This window comes from Lepisosteus platostomus, chromosome 9, assembly GCF_059453375.1.
Source record: "Lepisosteus platostomus isolate fLepPlt1 chromosome 9, fLepPlt1.hap1, whole genome shotgun sequence".
NCBI lineage: Eukaryota > Metazoa > Chordata > Actinopteri > Semionotiformes > Lepisosteidae > Lepisosteus > Lepisosteus platostomus.
Genome location: NC_142619.1, coordinates 20372487 through 20386979, shown reverse-complemented (window position 1 = coordinate 20386979; position 14493 = coordinate 20372487). Strand labels below are relative to the sequence as shown.

The 14493-nt window shown below is 36.4% G+C and overlaps 1 protein-coding gene across 1 annotated transcript in view; it reads right to left on the bottom strand.

The window, feature by feature from the left end:
• Nucleotides 1-11492, bottom strand: part of sema3d (sema domain, immunoglobulin domain (Ig), short basic domain, secreted, (semaphorin) 3D) — a 186627-nt gene extending 175135 nt beyond the window's left edge. The window contains exon 1 of the mRNA XM_088647163.1: nt 11401-11492. The gene's annotated coding sequence lies outside the window, so the exon portion shown is untranslated. The remainder of the gene's footprint in view (nt 1-11400) is intronic.
• Between the last annotated feature and the right edge of the window lie 3001 nt (nt 11493-14493).

Below are 14493 nucleotides of genomic sequence, written 5' to 3'. Positions count from 1 at the left end.
GAATTCAGGTCCCCATTGCAGAAACTGATGTTGTACCATATGGAAAGTACCTTGCTCCAGTGGTCCAGTTCACCCAGTTATGTGAATTGGGGGAAACATCTGCTTGGGTTAAGTTCTGTAATAGACTGGTGTCCCATCCAGTGTCTCTTTGTTTACTTAATACCATAGAAACCAGGACAAGCTCTAGCCCAAATATGGAGATTCAGATGGAGATGATAAAATATGCAAATATTATAATACATGCCTGTCTCCTACTGTCCCTCTGGTGATGGCGGGACACCACCTTTCTCTGTAATGGTGTTCCCCTGGGTTAGATACAGCAAAGTCATCACTTAATATGCGTCTGGTGTGAGCTAGGAAACTTGTTTGCAAATAGATACATGTATATGAATGTATACAGGAGAAGCTGTTGGTGATCCATCCAAATCAAATGTGGAAGGTCAGTATGGTAGATATGGTCCTTTAGAAATTTCTTCCCGTTCTCCAGTACCAACATAAGTTAATGTATTTGGGCAGCACACCTACAGTACGTTGATTGCCAAGAGGGCCTGAGGTCTCACACCTTCAATGTGTAGCTCCCTCTGTGGGCTCAACCCCTATACCAACCTACTTGAGTAAGGTTAGTAGAGAGTACAGATGCAGCCATTCAAAATGCACGGGCGATACCGCATTATTTTCCGGTGCGCTGTACGCAGTCTACCGTGAGTTACCGGTAAATACCGCTAGTTACCATAAATTCTCCTATAATACCGCAAGCAAAATAATAGTATCCGGAATTTCCGCAAGGTGGAGCTAATAAAGCTCAACCTCTCGTGTTTGAGCTGGCGCCATCAAAGTCTTTAACGAAGATATTACTAATAGTATTAATAATGAATGACCTTGGACAAGCTGTAAGTGTAAACTCAAAGTATTGCCCTAGTCCACATTCTTTTTTTCATTGACCGTCTTCGTAAAAGTAACACCACAGCATTTCGCAATCACGCATTTGTTTCCAATCATGCAAAGTACAGTAATTTTTGAGAATCGATTCACCATGCCTTTCACATGCTCATAAAAGAGATTGATTTAGGAACATAAACATATTACCGTATGCAAACTGTACTGTATACAGTATGTATATGTATATTTAATGTCTTAACTGTGCCCGTTTAAGTATTGAATATTTATATGGAATTTTACCACTGAAGGGAAATCTTAGTGCCTGAGCATAAAAAGAATAGGAGCATACTGCAACGCGTGTGAAGGCCATAAACGATATTAATTTTGGAACTTAAACATACAGTATATGGCTGGTCTCGGTACTTTAAAGAAAACATACACACCAGTATTCCATTTCTCCCTAAACATTTTAAGCATCGAAGTCTTTAACTAACGTGATACTGGAGTCAACAAGCATACTTTAAGAATTTGATTAAAAGGGAATATAATATGGAATCGCGTATCTAAAGAAATTAATAACGAGATAATTATATTCATGTTGCAAAAAACCTGCAACAGAAATAAAAACTCCCTTGCTTTTAACAGAGCGTTCCGTAATTTCTAACTATGATAATTATTTAAACTGCGACACTTATCATTCAACCAGAGCTCGAAATATCACAAGGATCTTCTAGAGCACAGCAAAGACTGTATTAAAAGAATTGTGTATCTAAAGAAATTAATAAGATATAATTATATTCGTGTACTGTGACAGGGCTGTGTAGGGCTGTTTCACCTCTCTCTTCATGTGACTCTATTCAAAAGCCATTTAGCAAAGAGGGGATGTGACAAACTAGTATACAGTACTTTAGATCTTTTTTTCTGAACCGGGAAAAATCTGATCATGTTTCTCTATAACAATAATAAAAAACATTGCCACACCCAGACTGTTAAACCAACGCATTAGCACGTCAAAGCCCACTGAGGAGCCGGGCGCAATAACTGTTTTGTCCCTTGATTTACTGATCTGCATTAATTACAGAAATCGAGTTCCTGCTCTTTGCAGACGACCTGGTCCTGCTGTCGCCCACAGAACAGAGGCTGCCGCAGAACCTGGTGCTGCTGGAGCAGCACTGTCAGACCTGAGCGCTGACGGTCAATCTGGACAAGACCAGAGTTATGGTTTTCCAGAAAAAAAGCCAGACCCCCATTAGTCTTCCTGAAATCGTCAGATTATGAACGAATAAAAGCATCTAATTAAAAACACGTTTGCGTTTGTTTGGGAGCTATATTATGTATTTTTCATATGTAAGATATAATGATGTGTTCCCGCTTCGATTCACATTATCTGGTGAGCCTTGTTTTGTCAAAGGACAGCACAAAAAAAAACAGACATTGTGTGGTACAGCATATTCCATATTCCATATTATATTCCCTTTTAATCAAATTCTAAAAGTATGCTTGTTGACTCCGGTATCACGTTAGTTCGATGCTTAAAATGTTTAGGGAGAAATGGAATACTGGTGTGTATGTTTTCTTTAAAGTACCGAGACCAGCCATATACTGTATGTTTAAGTTCCAAAATTAATATCGTTTATGGCCTTCACACGCGTTGCAGTATGCTCCTATTCTTTTTATGCTCAGATACTAAGATTTCCCTTCAGTGGTAAAATTCCATATAAATATTCAATACTACAACGGGCACAGTAAAGACGTTTACTGTAAATCTTTCTAAGACAGACCAACGGACCACGAGTGCCCCTGTCGGTCAACCAATCATGTACCGCGGTACCGCGCGTCATTGTGCGTCACAATGCGCGACGCCGTAGCCAATTACCTCCGGTACGTGTGTGTACCACGCACTTTGAATGGCTGCATCTGTATATCATAGTCCTGCTTGTCAGCCCCATCATCAGCTTGACAGTTCCTCAGGAGCGTTGGTTTGCAGATGTGCAGCAGTTTCTGCAAAGCTTGCCCTAAAAAGATCCCTCTAGAATATAATATAGCAGATCTATTGTTGTATGCTAAGGGCACACATTTGTAAACAATTTACAGAGTGTGGCTACTATGTCTTCTATGCAGATATTGATTTTATTTTTCTATGAGGTAATTCTTTTGTGTACAGTCCATTCCAACACTTGGGCCTACACCACAGTAAGGACCTGGTTCACTGCCTGATTATGGTAATCCTCTTCGTTCTCTTGGTAACTTGCAGTCTTTCTTAGATGAAGGATAGTAATCATCCACCCTGAAGGAGTACAAAGCCATTATTTCTGCAAATTGTGTTATAATTGATGGGGAGTATCCTGGGTCTTATTTCTTAGTTATCAAACCCCTTTGGATATAAAATGTTTTCATCCTGCATTTCTGGCAAGACAGAACACGCTGATATGTCTGTCAAAACCATGTTTTTGCTGGTTATTGCCTCTCCATAGGAATTTGAGTGATCTTCATGCCCTTTCAGTGCAGGGTATGTTTCTCCCTTTTTAGTGAAAAGAATGAAAATTATTTATATTTACTGAATGATATTACAGCATCAATGAAATCTACTTTCCATATTCATATAGCTGGTTAATTAGGACCTCCTGTTGATTATGAGTATGTCTTGGTATATTTGTTCCTAGGACAATGTAATGTGTAGTGGGTAATATTCCCATACTAGAATAAAACTTGAAAATAGTGTGGGATGCAATCTTATATTTCTCATTATTTTAAAATATTTAAAACTGATATAACAGACTTAATGAATGCATTGAACAAAGTTTATTTTGTTATGTTGTGAATATTTTTTATACATAACACAGGTTTCATTCTCATTTTCTCTGTCATTTTTAACAGTAATAAAAACCTCTTATTTTGTTGTCGTAAATATCTCCTCCATGCACACTCAATTACCACCTATAATTTCCCAGTCAGTCATTTTCAGTCTGTCAGAACACAGTTTCATGTAAGATGAGACAACATTTTCATTCATTCTTTTATTATTGTGTCAATGCCTCATTGTGTCAAAGGTACAGGTTAAAACAGTGAAAATAATGATTAAGTGCTGTGACCATGTCTAATGATTTTTAAAATATGTGATTAATTTAATGTACTTTGTTCATATTGTAAGGATATGAAAATAAAAGCTTCTTGATTTCTTTAATCCAAAGAATGGCAAATAATACTTAAAATAGTTTAAAAAGTTAGAAAGATCTTCATACTCAGATACAAGATATAAACACATTACAGTTCTCAGCAATGCAGATTTTGCCTATAGTATATTGTGTAATAGCATACTAGAAAGAAACTGATTATTTTGGATGACTTTAAATTCTGAAAATAAATACACGTATCTGTTATATGTTTAATATTGTAGATATGTTTTAAATTAATGAAATAGATTTTTAGTACAGTTGCCTGTACAAAAAGAATGTTAATTTCTCCAATTAAAATAATAATGAATTCAGGAAAACATAAAAGGATGACAAAAGTGTCAGCATTTTGGACAGGCTGATTTATGAAGACATTCATAAACTAAAATAAAGAAATTAATGAAATGACAATACTTTTGTGTTTTTTTCTGTTTATCAGTTAATACAATAGATAGGAGTGTTTTTCAGAATGTTTCATATATAATATTGTCACCTTTCTTGACTTTTTGGATCACTATCTTCTTTACATCCTTACTCCCATGTCTTCCTCTTCTACTGACTCTCATTAACACATTCTGCTGCAAATCCTGGTCTCTTTCTCCCTCTACTTTTGTTTCTTCTGTGCTCTCCAGTTTTCCCTATTTGGCTCATTCTCTAAATATAATTTAGATCAGCATTTCTCTGCCTCCTTCACAACACACAAATAAACCTACCCAAGCACATTTGTATTTATATTACAAACCTTGTTTCAACGTTTAATCTGAGTTTTTGAACTACATATTCACTTTATCCTGGCAGGATAAAGAGAGAAACCTAAAACTCTTGCTCAACTGTTATGAGATGTTCTGTTTTTTATGTCATATTTTTAAAAAATGAAACTCACACCATGCTCAATTCCCCACTCTTCTGTTTAAATGTTTCTCTCTCTACAAAATAAATGTTTAATCACTATTTAATTTAGTCTCATATGTGAAAAAGCAAAAATGATTTCCCAGAATTGTGCAGGACACACTTCAATATGGTAAACAGTAATGTAGATTTGGACATAATAATTTTCCCACTCCTTATTTTTACTTTCCATGCACTTCTCTATCTCTGTTACTCTTGATGACACCACTCTATTCCTCTTCTTGCTTAATCCAGGCTGTGGTACTCTTCTGCCTACACTATACCATCTAGGTTGGGCTCCCTGCCAATGTCATCCATTCATTCTATATCATCCAGAATTCTCCTGCTAATCTTGTCTGTTCTTTTCCTACCTTTTCACATGCTGTTCCATAACTCCAATCTCACCACTGGAGTGGAGCACTGTTGTACCACACAGCTAAATCAAACCCCATGTTTTCACCTACATTCTCATTTTCTCTTCTCCTCATCTTCTCCCAAAATAATTGTACTTACTCTCTGCTCTCCCTTTTTGAGAGCTTATTCACTCTTTAGCCTTGCTCTTGCTCTACAGTGGTAGATTTAAATGGCCACAGAAATCAGGACTTCTTCTCCACTACTCATCTGGTGTTAGACAACACTTGTGATTTCTCGGCCTAACGTTAATGTTTTTAATATTCAATCTGGTAATGTGTTTTAGTTGTTGCACTTATTCATCGTAAACATGGTACACATTCCAATAGGGTGTCAACATTCCTGATTTGTATTCACAATTTGTGTGCTTTTTTACTTTTGTTTTAATACTACTTCATTCCCCCCCCCCCAATTTTTTTTTTCCTGATGCTCCTGTACTGGACATTGTTAATATTATGATTTTGTAGGAGTTTTGTGAATTTACTGGGTTAATTCATTAATTGTAGTAGTAACCATGAGGTGTTTCTTTATGGCTATTAGAAAATCAATCGATCAGAGACGCACACATGCAGATTCCATACACAAGATATATTTATCAATATATAAACTGTACATACTGTATAAAACATATCAGTCTGCCTGAATACAGATGGCAGATCTTACTGTGAGGGTCATCAAAATGCAAGGCATATAATCACGAAGACATACAAAACCCACAAAAATACAAAGAATATACTTCAGTATACCATTCAGCTATATCGTTAATCAGTCTCATCAACACAATTTCTACAGTAGATACTCAAAAGTAAATACATTACTCATATGAATTAAAGGGATATCAACTTGTGTTGAGGTAACAATTGAAATCTGGAGATGAAATGTAAAACACTGGATTTACTTATCCAGAAATGGATTTGTATTTCCTGGCACAGATGCCAAAGACCATCTGGGAGGCTCTGTTGCAAACTCTGTTGCAGTGGCATCCAATAGGCATCACCCCAGCGTCCTCTGGCTCGGTGCCAACCAGTTCTGGTGTTGTTCCGAGTTAGAGAAATTAAGAGGGATTTCTGCTGTCAGCTACGTGCTAGACAGTGTCTGTCTCAGGGACTTACTAGTAGCCCAACTGACTAGTAGAAAGTCTCTATGCACAGAGGGTGACCGTGGGTCCGAGCAAGTATCTCTTTAGGGGGAAGAAACTTGGTTTGCTTCTGGCGTAGTGCTACTGCTGAATAAAACTTATTCAGATTGTCGACAAGAGTCCAAACATATGCTTTGGTGATAAAGTGAAGCATCCACATTGGTGGCTAGAAATTTAATTCATACACACGGGCATTGCCCGGGAAGATGCTTTGCTGAAACAAGGTGCCAGTCCCTATACAGACAACACTGGCTGTCACGTGATTGTCTCTGATGGTGCATGGAAATGGCCCGACCCAATACGGGTTGAGAGTTTGGCGGACATTTGAGACCCACGGTGAGAGATGAGTAACAATGACCTCTGACATCTAGGACTGCAATCCAGATGTTCCCAGGAATTCCATGGACATCCCATGTGGGGAGATCCCCATTTGGGAACTGCTCCTTATCGGAGAAAACACTAAATCAGAACTGCATGAATAGCTTCTCTGTGGCTGCACCAGAGATGAGGTAGATAGACTGGGCCTAACTTAGTAAAGCACAGCAAAACTTAATTCTGTCATTTTAATAAGCATTGCTGCTAGTTTCCTTGTAATATTTCTTGATCATATTCTTATCTATTGTTTTCTTTGTACTTACACATTATATAACATTTGGTAGCAATGTAAGGTTTTGTTGTTAATGGCAAAAAATAAAGCCAATACCTGTAAATATTAAAAATAATGTGCATGCATCTACCTTAACAGTAGCTTTCATTCATGCATTGTAGCTGTAGTGTACATGGCTCTGGAGCCTGCCACTAGTAATAGATTGTCCACTAAGATCTATCTAACCAAAGCATTTCATTGGGGTTAACAGTGGGAATTCAGCCATTGATGCAGCACAGAGATCTACTGAAGTGAGAGTAGGGAGGAGTACAATACTGCATGCAGTCTGGGAGCATACATACAGTACTTACCCCAGGTGTGCACATGGTTAAAGTAGTATTTGTACCTTGGCTGCAAGTCCAGTTTCTTTGCGTTCAGAACCTGAAACCATGGTGTCATTCTTTAAGACCTCTCTAATATATGAGCACTTTATTAAGTTATTTTGAAACATTTTTCTATAATTAGGCTGCAGGTGTGAGTACAGATGTCAATCTCATTCTGCTCTTGCTGACAAAGGGGAAAATGCTTGCAAAACAGCAATTCCTTTTGGTCCGTTAATTTATACATGTCTGACAAAGAAAAATATTTAAAATTATATATAGATTATCAGAGACATGAAAAAATTAAGCAAAATACTAAATTTGTGGAGACAAAATAATCTGTAATGTAACCAAGACCACTGGATGTTTGATGACAAAACAAGGGAAATTAGTTACTGAAAAGTAAGGGTGTGTATATATATAAAATATACTTAAATATTAATATGAGAATTACATCATGTAAAAGATGTGAATGAATAAAACGTCTTATGAATATTGAAAAATCACATTTGAAAAAAGTGCAAAACTCAGAAGTCTAAAGTTCATATGCATTTCTAATATGTTTAAACACATATTAAACCATATTTTCATACAGTACACAAAATGAATTGTGGAATGGAGAGCAGAACCACAAGTCTCTTGGTCACAACTTAGGTAGGAACTTGATTAGATTTAATCCAGGCAAAGAATATCAGCAGAAAAAAACAACCTCTAAAGACAGAAGACTTACAGTTGGGTCACATCAGTAAAAATAACTGACACTAAATTTGCTTGATTAGACACTTTATCTGGAATTAGGCCTAATTCTAGTATTGCTAAAATAAAATAAAACTCCATAGTGCATAAGAAAGCCATCAGATAATAAAACACTAATAATGGTGCAACAGTATTTCTGAATTTGTTTAATAAGTTTTAGATATAAACTAATTCACTGCAACATTTAATGTGAATATTGCCTACGGTGGCAAAAGCTCTGTGGCAAGGGAACATCTGTTGAAGTACATATTGCCTGTAATCCTTGCCAAAACATCTTGGCAGGTTTAGAACTACATGCTGTTGAGTATGTAACAATACAATTAATTTTACACATGAATTAATCTACACTCTTTTCTTGTACTACAGGAGCAAATTTTATAACAAATCCCACTATTATTTTAAAAGAAATATGTATAGGACTTTTTACAATTAAATCTTGTGGCACTGATGCATTTTTTTTTTTACTTTCAGGATATATTTACAAGGTTTTCTTTTCAGTATTTCACTATGGGTATAATTTATTTCTACCACATTTTTTAACTGTACCTTGCAACCACATGATCACACAAGCCAGATCTCAGAAGGGAAGCAAGGCTGATCAGTACTTTTGGATACATTTTTCCATTTCCCCTTAAGAGACAGGAGTCCGTCTCAGAAGTTAAAAGAAATTTCATGCATATGGGAGTGAGAAACACAGATGCCTGGTGTATTTTCCGCAGAGTGATTAAACTAGAACAGTCCTTAAATATTTTTCCTTTATCTATCATACTTCCCTGTGCTTATCAGTATTGGCAGCGTTCCAGAATCGCGCCCATCATCCTCTTCCCTATTTGCCAAAGATAACTTTTTAATACAATTGGTTACTTAGTTTTGTAGCACACATTCCTATATAACACAGTACAGAATTACATAGTAGCCCTTGTGTTCAGCATTCGTCCATTCCAGTTCAAACCAGTCCAGTCCTGTTTGACCACCTTATAAAATACTGCATCACAAGCAGAAAAAAGTATGCACAAAGTTCACATATCTCAACTGTACTATAATGGAAGACCTCCAGAGAATCCCAGGTGCTACTGCGAGTGATGTTGTTGGATCAGTAGGTTGCACTCTCTCTTCCGGACAATTTTGAAACCAGTGCCCTAATATTGTTACTGGAGGTGTATTATCTGTTTTTCATGTGATGTGTTCAAGTGAGGTTCTCACTATTTGGTCATTAAAGATCGCATGGCATTTAAAAAAAAAAGTAGAGGTGTTAAACCTTGGATAAATTCCACTCTAGGCTTGTACAACATGACAGTCTTACAATCCTCTTTTAATTCAATTGTTGAAGCCATTTCTCGGATCTCTTATGTAGAGGGGCAGATAGCACATAATGGCCAGGTTGGTGCTACAAACTGTATTACAGTTGGATGAAACGGATTCCATCTTATGTGTAATTTCCTTTGGGATTAAAAAAAATGTGCATTTAAGAAAAAGAGGAATCCAAAAAAGATGCTTCCATTTTAAACTTGTGTAAACAATGAAGTCTTTGGCATTATTTTTTTTAAGTAGGTTGCTGCGTCAGCATACGTAGATTGTAAAGGTTTGTTCCATGCTGAAAAGAGAAGAAAAACATTTCGGCTGTGGAGCCTTCTTCAGGTGTGACACCAGAAGAAGGCTACAAATCTGAAATGTTTATTTTCTTCTCTTTTCAGCATTTAAAAAAATAGTTTAAAGAAAATAAAAATGCATTCTTCAAAACAAGAACAAGCCCTGAAATTTGATATGGAGAACCAGACCAAGTAGTAGTTTTCTTCCAAAGTTCAAAGACATCCTGATAGGCCCTAGGGTGTGTGTGTGCAGTACAGTACTGTACTGGCAGCCTATCTAGGGTGTATCCTGCCTTGCACATTTGCTTTGCATAGGCTCTGACTCCCCTGTGACCCTGTATTGGATAACATGGTTAGAAACTGAAATAAAAGCGTTCTACCAGATAACCAGTTTAATATTTTTCTCTTTTATAGTTTTAAGCCCCCTGTGTCAGCAGTATTGGTGATTGATGTAGCCTGTGTAATCCAGATAGCACCATCAGTGCTCAACATGTAATTGCAGTTAAAAAGGATATACAGTTAAGCTAGCATTAAAGACACAGTCCAGCTCACTTGCTGTTTGTAACCATTACATGTTGCAGATTAAGGTCCAATCCATTAACCACACAATAAGACAAATGAGAAGAAAAAAAAATGTGCACATCAAGAACTGTATTTTGTCATATTGCTTGGTGAACAATTCACTTTATCATCAGGAATGTTTTATTAATTTCTAGAATTGCCTTTATCTATAAGGTGCCCAGAAGTCATTGGATTTCTTAATTTTTTAAAAAATAATTAAGTGCTTCAGAGAAGTGAGGAGAAAAAAACAGCAGTGACAACAAAAAGCTGTCAAACTTTGTTTTGATCTTAGAGCCTGGGGAAAGACTGCTGTAATTCATTTGCAATGCAAGACAGTTTTTAGCCACATCTTTAGAACTGAACCATTTACAAGTGGAAGACTAATTTGACAGCAAATTATAAACTAAATCTGAATACATCTAAACATCTATTTAAACCAAAAGGACTATAATAAGAATATTGCCTGTGTCTTGTGCCTATTGCTTGCTGGGTTAAATTCCAATTTCAACTGTAGCTCCATACTGGATAAAGTGATATAGAAACAGATGGATATAACATGTATGAATTTGCATGTTTGAATTTATGACCTACTGTATATAGTACACAGATGTCTTCTGTGCTATATAAGCTTCAGAAATATAAGTATATGAACTATATAGTACAGAGACAGAGTATCAAAGTCTGAAATATACTGAACAACTATACAATGTGACATACTTATAGGCATGTCATTCCAGGATCTTAGAAAACACATCAAAATCACAGATAGAAGGCTTTAAAACACCAAAGTGCAGTTTATTTGGAGCACAAAGAAAACAAAAAAAAAAACAAAACAATGCCCATTAAACAAAACCTAAGCTCTTCCTTGCACTTCTGCATAAACCTCTTGAAGGCCCTAACTATCATGGCCAAGCAACTATACTGCTTACCAGCCACCAAACAAACCACAGTTCTTTCCAACAACAGTCTCTCACTCTTCTGTACTTTCCAGATTTGAGTCTCTCACTCCAAGACCCCTTACAGAAAAGCCAGAACTTACAGTTTCCCTGCGCCATGGTCAGTCTTTATCTTCTGTGGAGTGGTGTACACAGGAGATCTACCTTTCTCCGCCAGCAACAGACACCCACTCCCTCAAACTGAAGTTTCTGTTTCCTGTTTTTATAAAGTCACTGACAAATTGGCTTCCTTCAACTGGTCAGGTGACTGAGCAGCACCTCAGAATGTGGTCTCTACTGGGGTTGTGCTCTTCACAAGTGGTATTGCTAGAATCTTTGGGCCCACTCCAGAGATACAGATGTGAACTTCTATTTTTTGATTGAAAATCTGACAGCTGCTAGTAACAAAAGTGATCTCTTAAATTAATCTTAATAGCAAATTAATTTGCAAATTGTTGAAAAAATAAGGTTGATAAAATACATAAATATCTGCTGTGTTCCAGGTACTGTATAATCTGAAAAACCTCTTCTGTGGATCATAAAAACAATCATCCTGTTCTGTAATCACATTTTCACCTTAGATTTAGCCTTTTTGCTCTCCAAATGTCAGCATACTATATTATGATTCATTGGCTTTAATAATAATATCCAAGTTTGGCAGTAATGGAAAATACCACAGTACCATGCCAAATAAATATCTCAATTTGCATATTGTTTAATGGCTTCAGTGCCAGGTTTCACACACAAAGGATAATTGAGGGAATGCATTAGATTATAACCAATTATTCCAGAAGGACAACTATTTTTAGTCCCGAATTCATAGCTATAGAAAGGAAAGTTGTTGTCACTGGTTTTGTTTGCAAATCTTTATTTAAATATGTGGGAGATATATAGATCAGATTATGATATATAAAGGCACATATGGAGCAAATATTGTTAAATAATAATAAAAGTCAAATGATGTAAAATGTTCCAAAATGAGATTTAAAAAATACACACTATTATATAAATATTACACACAAGTTATCAAGAGCTGATTCTTATTTTATTACCTTTTTGCTCTGTGACTGACAGTTCTGTAATCAACCTTAGAGTGAATTTAATGCATCTGCAATTTCTTTCTTATTAATTACTTCATCTCATTATTCATTGGTGAGGAAAGTGACAGCTTTGTTCACAGCCAGAACACAAAGATGAGAAATATCAGGTTGTTGATAAAGAAATTATGATCTTCATCTCTAAGGCAATATATTTTTCTTTCTGTGGAGTCTTTTTGTTTACTGCTGAACAAACCTCAATATTTGTAAACTGTTTTCACCTGTCTTCAAAAGCACATTGAATCTGTGCATTTCTGATAATACACCAGTACTTTATTCCTGTTTCTGGCGCTGATGTACCTTTATATAGGTAAGTAAAATCACAAGAAGTACTTTATTTAAATATTTAAGCAGAACAATGATGATTAAATGAATGTATTAAAAAACATACAGTATTAGGAAGACTTTTGACAAAAGCTATCATTTTAATCATGTATCCATTGTAAATGAAGGTAACTTTAATGTGACACTAATTTTATCAGCATGTAATTGAGCATTTATTTCTAATTTTTCAGATACAACCTAGAACATTTTGAGAATCTAATTTTGTATTGAAAGCAGCCTTGCCTTTCATTCTTTAAAGGAGACTTGAACACTTAACGAAGTCACTTGTCACAGATATGAGCACCATGGCAGCCTTCTCCCCGCAGCTAATAGCCAACAAATTGTGATTTCCCGATTCTTGTGAACTTGAATTGTGAAATTTTAGCCGACCTGAGGCTTGATTTTTCTTCTACGGTTCCATATCTACATTGCTCTAAGTAGCAAAAAGCCAGTAACACAAAGACTCCTAACCTAAACCCAGAGCCACACTAATTCTGAACTAGACTTCTGGCCTCCATTGTTACACCTAGCTTCACTGGGTCCAGATGGAAGTTATATTCTCACCCTGACCAAACCGTAACCTGTAAAGCCTAAGCTCTTTCTCTCCAGAACTATATCCAAGTCTCAATACCCAGAACTAAAAGTAGCATGAAAAGCAGTTTTATTTCTTGGTATATACAACAAAATTAGTGTTTTCTCCATCTGTATAACACTCTGCAAATATTAATAACCTTAATTAGTTTTCCAAGGAAAATGCTCAGTCCTGCACTGAGACAGGACTTCTTTTCCCCAGGTGACCAATCACCAGCAGCGCTCCCAGGCTAACACCTTAATGCAACCTGAAGCCTTATGAACAGTAGGGATCCCAAACAGTCAAGAAGCAAGCTTACACTCAAGGGATCTCTCACAGGGTAGAAAACAACAGAACCCTATCTCTCCCTTAATCTTAAAACTAACCATTAAGCCATTGTTTAACCTTAAAAAGTAATAACCTGTTCTTGTAGTAACCTAATCTTTCCTAGATGATCCTATTTGGCCATGGACGTTAACCGTAATTCAACACAACAGCAGTGGGGTCTGCTACTTCTCTACCTTGTCTTCATGGCTTGCTAACATGATCACTTTCCTCCCAACCTAGTGGACACTGACACGACTTCCACCCAAGAGCTACAACACCATCCTAACTTTATCTATCAGGAAAGCCAACAATGCTTTGCCTTCAACCATCTAGTCCCTGAGTTCTTAACCACTGGGGCAAGCCCCCTTGGGGGCATACAAGGTTCCAAATGAGGGCGCGAGAGCTTTACAGTATAAAGGTAATTCAGAATACCCACAGGATTTTTCCAACTATAAGACAACTTTTTTTAAGATAGATAGAAACACAAGACTCGTCACTGACTTGTTTGCTACTAACCACCACAATTCTCCATAAAATTCTTCAAAACAATTTTGATGAAAGTGACTTGTGCCCTTTCTTGCACACAGCAGAGAATTTTGGCAAATATGCAGCATTAAAGCTTAGATTGCTAATGTTTAAAGATAAATTCTTGAATTAAATAAACTGTTTGAATGTGAATTTCGATCAGCCTACCTGAATTTAAAGTAAAATTATTTTTCACTGAAAAGTAAGACTAAGTTCACAAATAGCAATTGAAATTATAATTTTTTTAAATGTTTCAACAAAATCATAAAATCATTGCCCATACAGCAAGGGGGCCTGTAGTTTTGTATTAATGAAAGGGGGGCATTGTGTTTCAAAGACTGAGAACCAGTAAT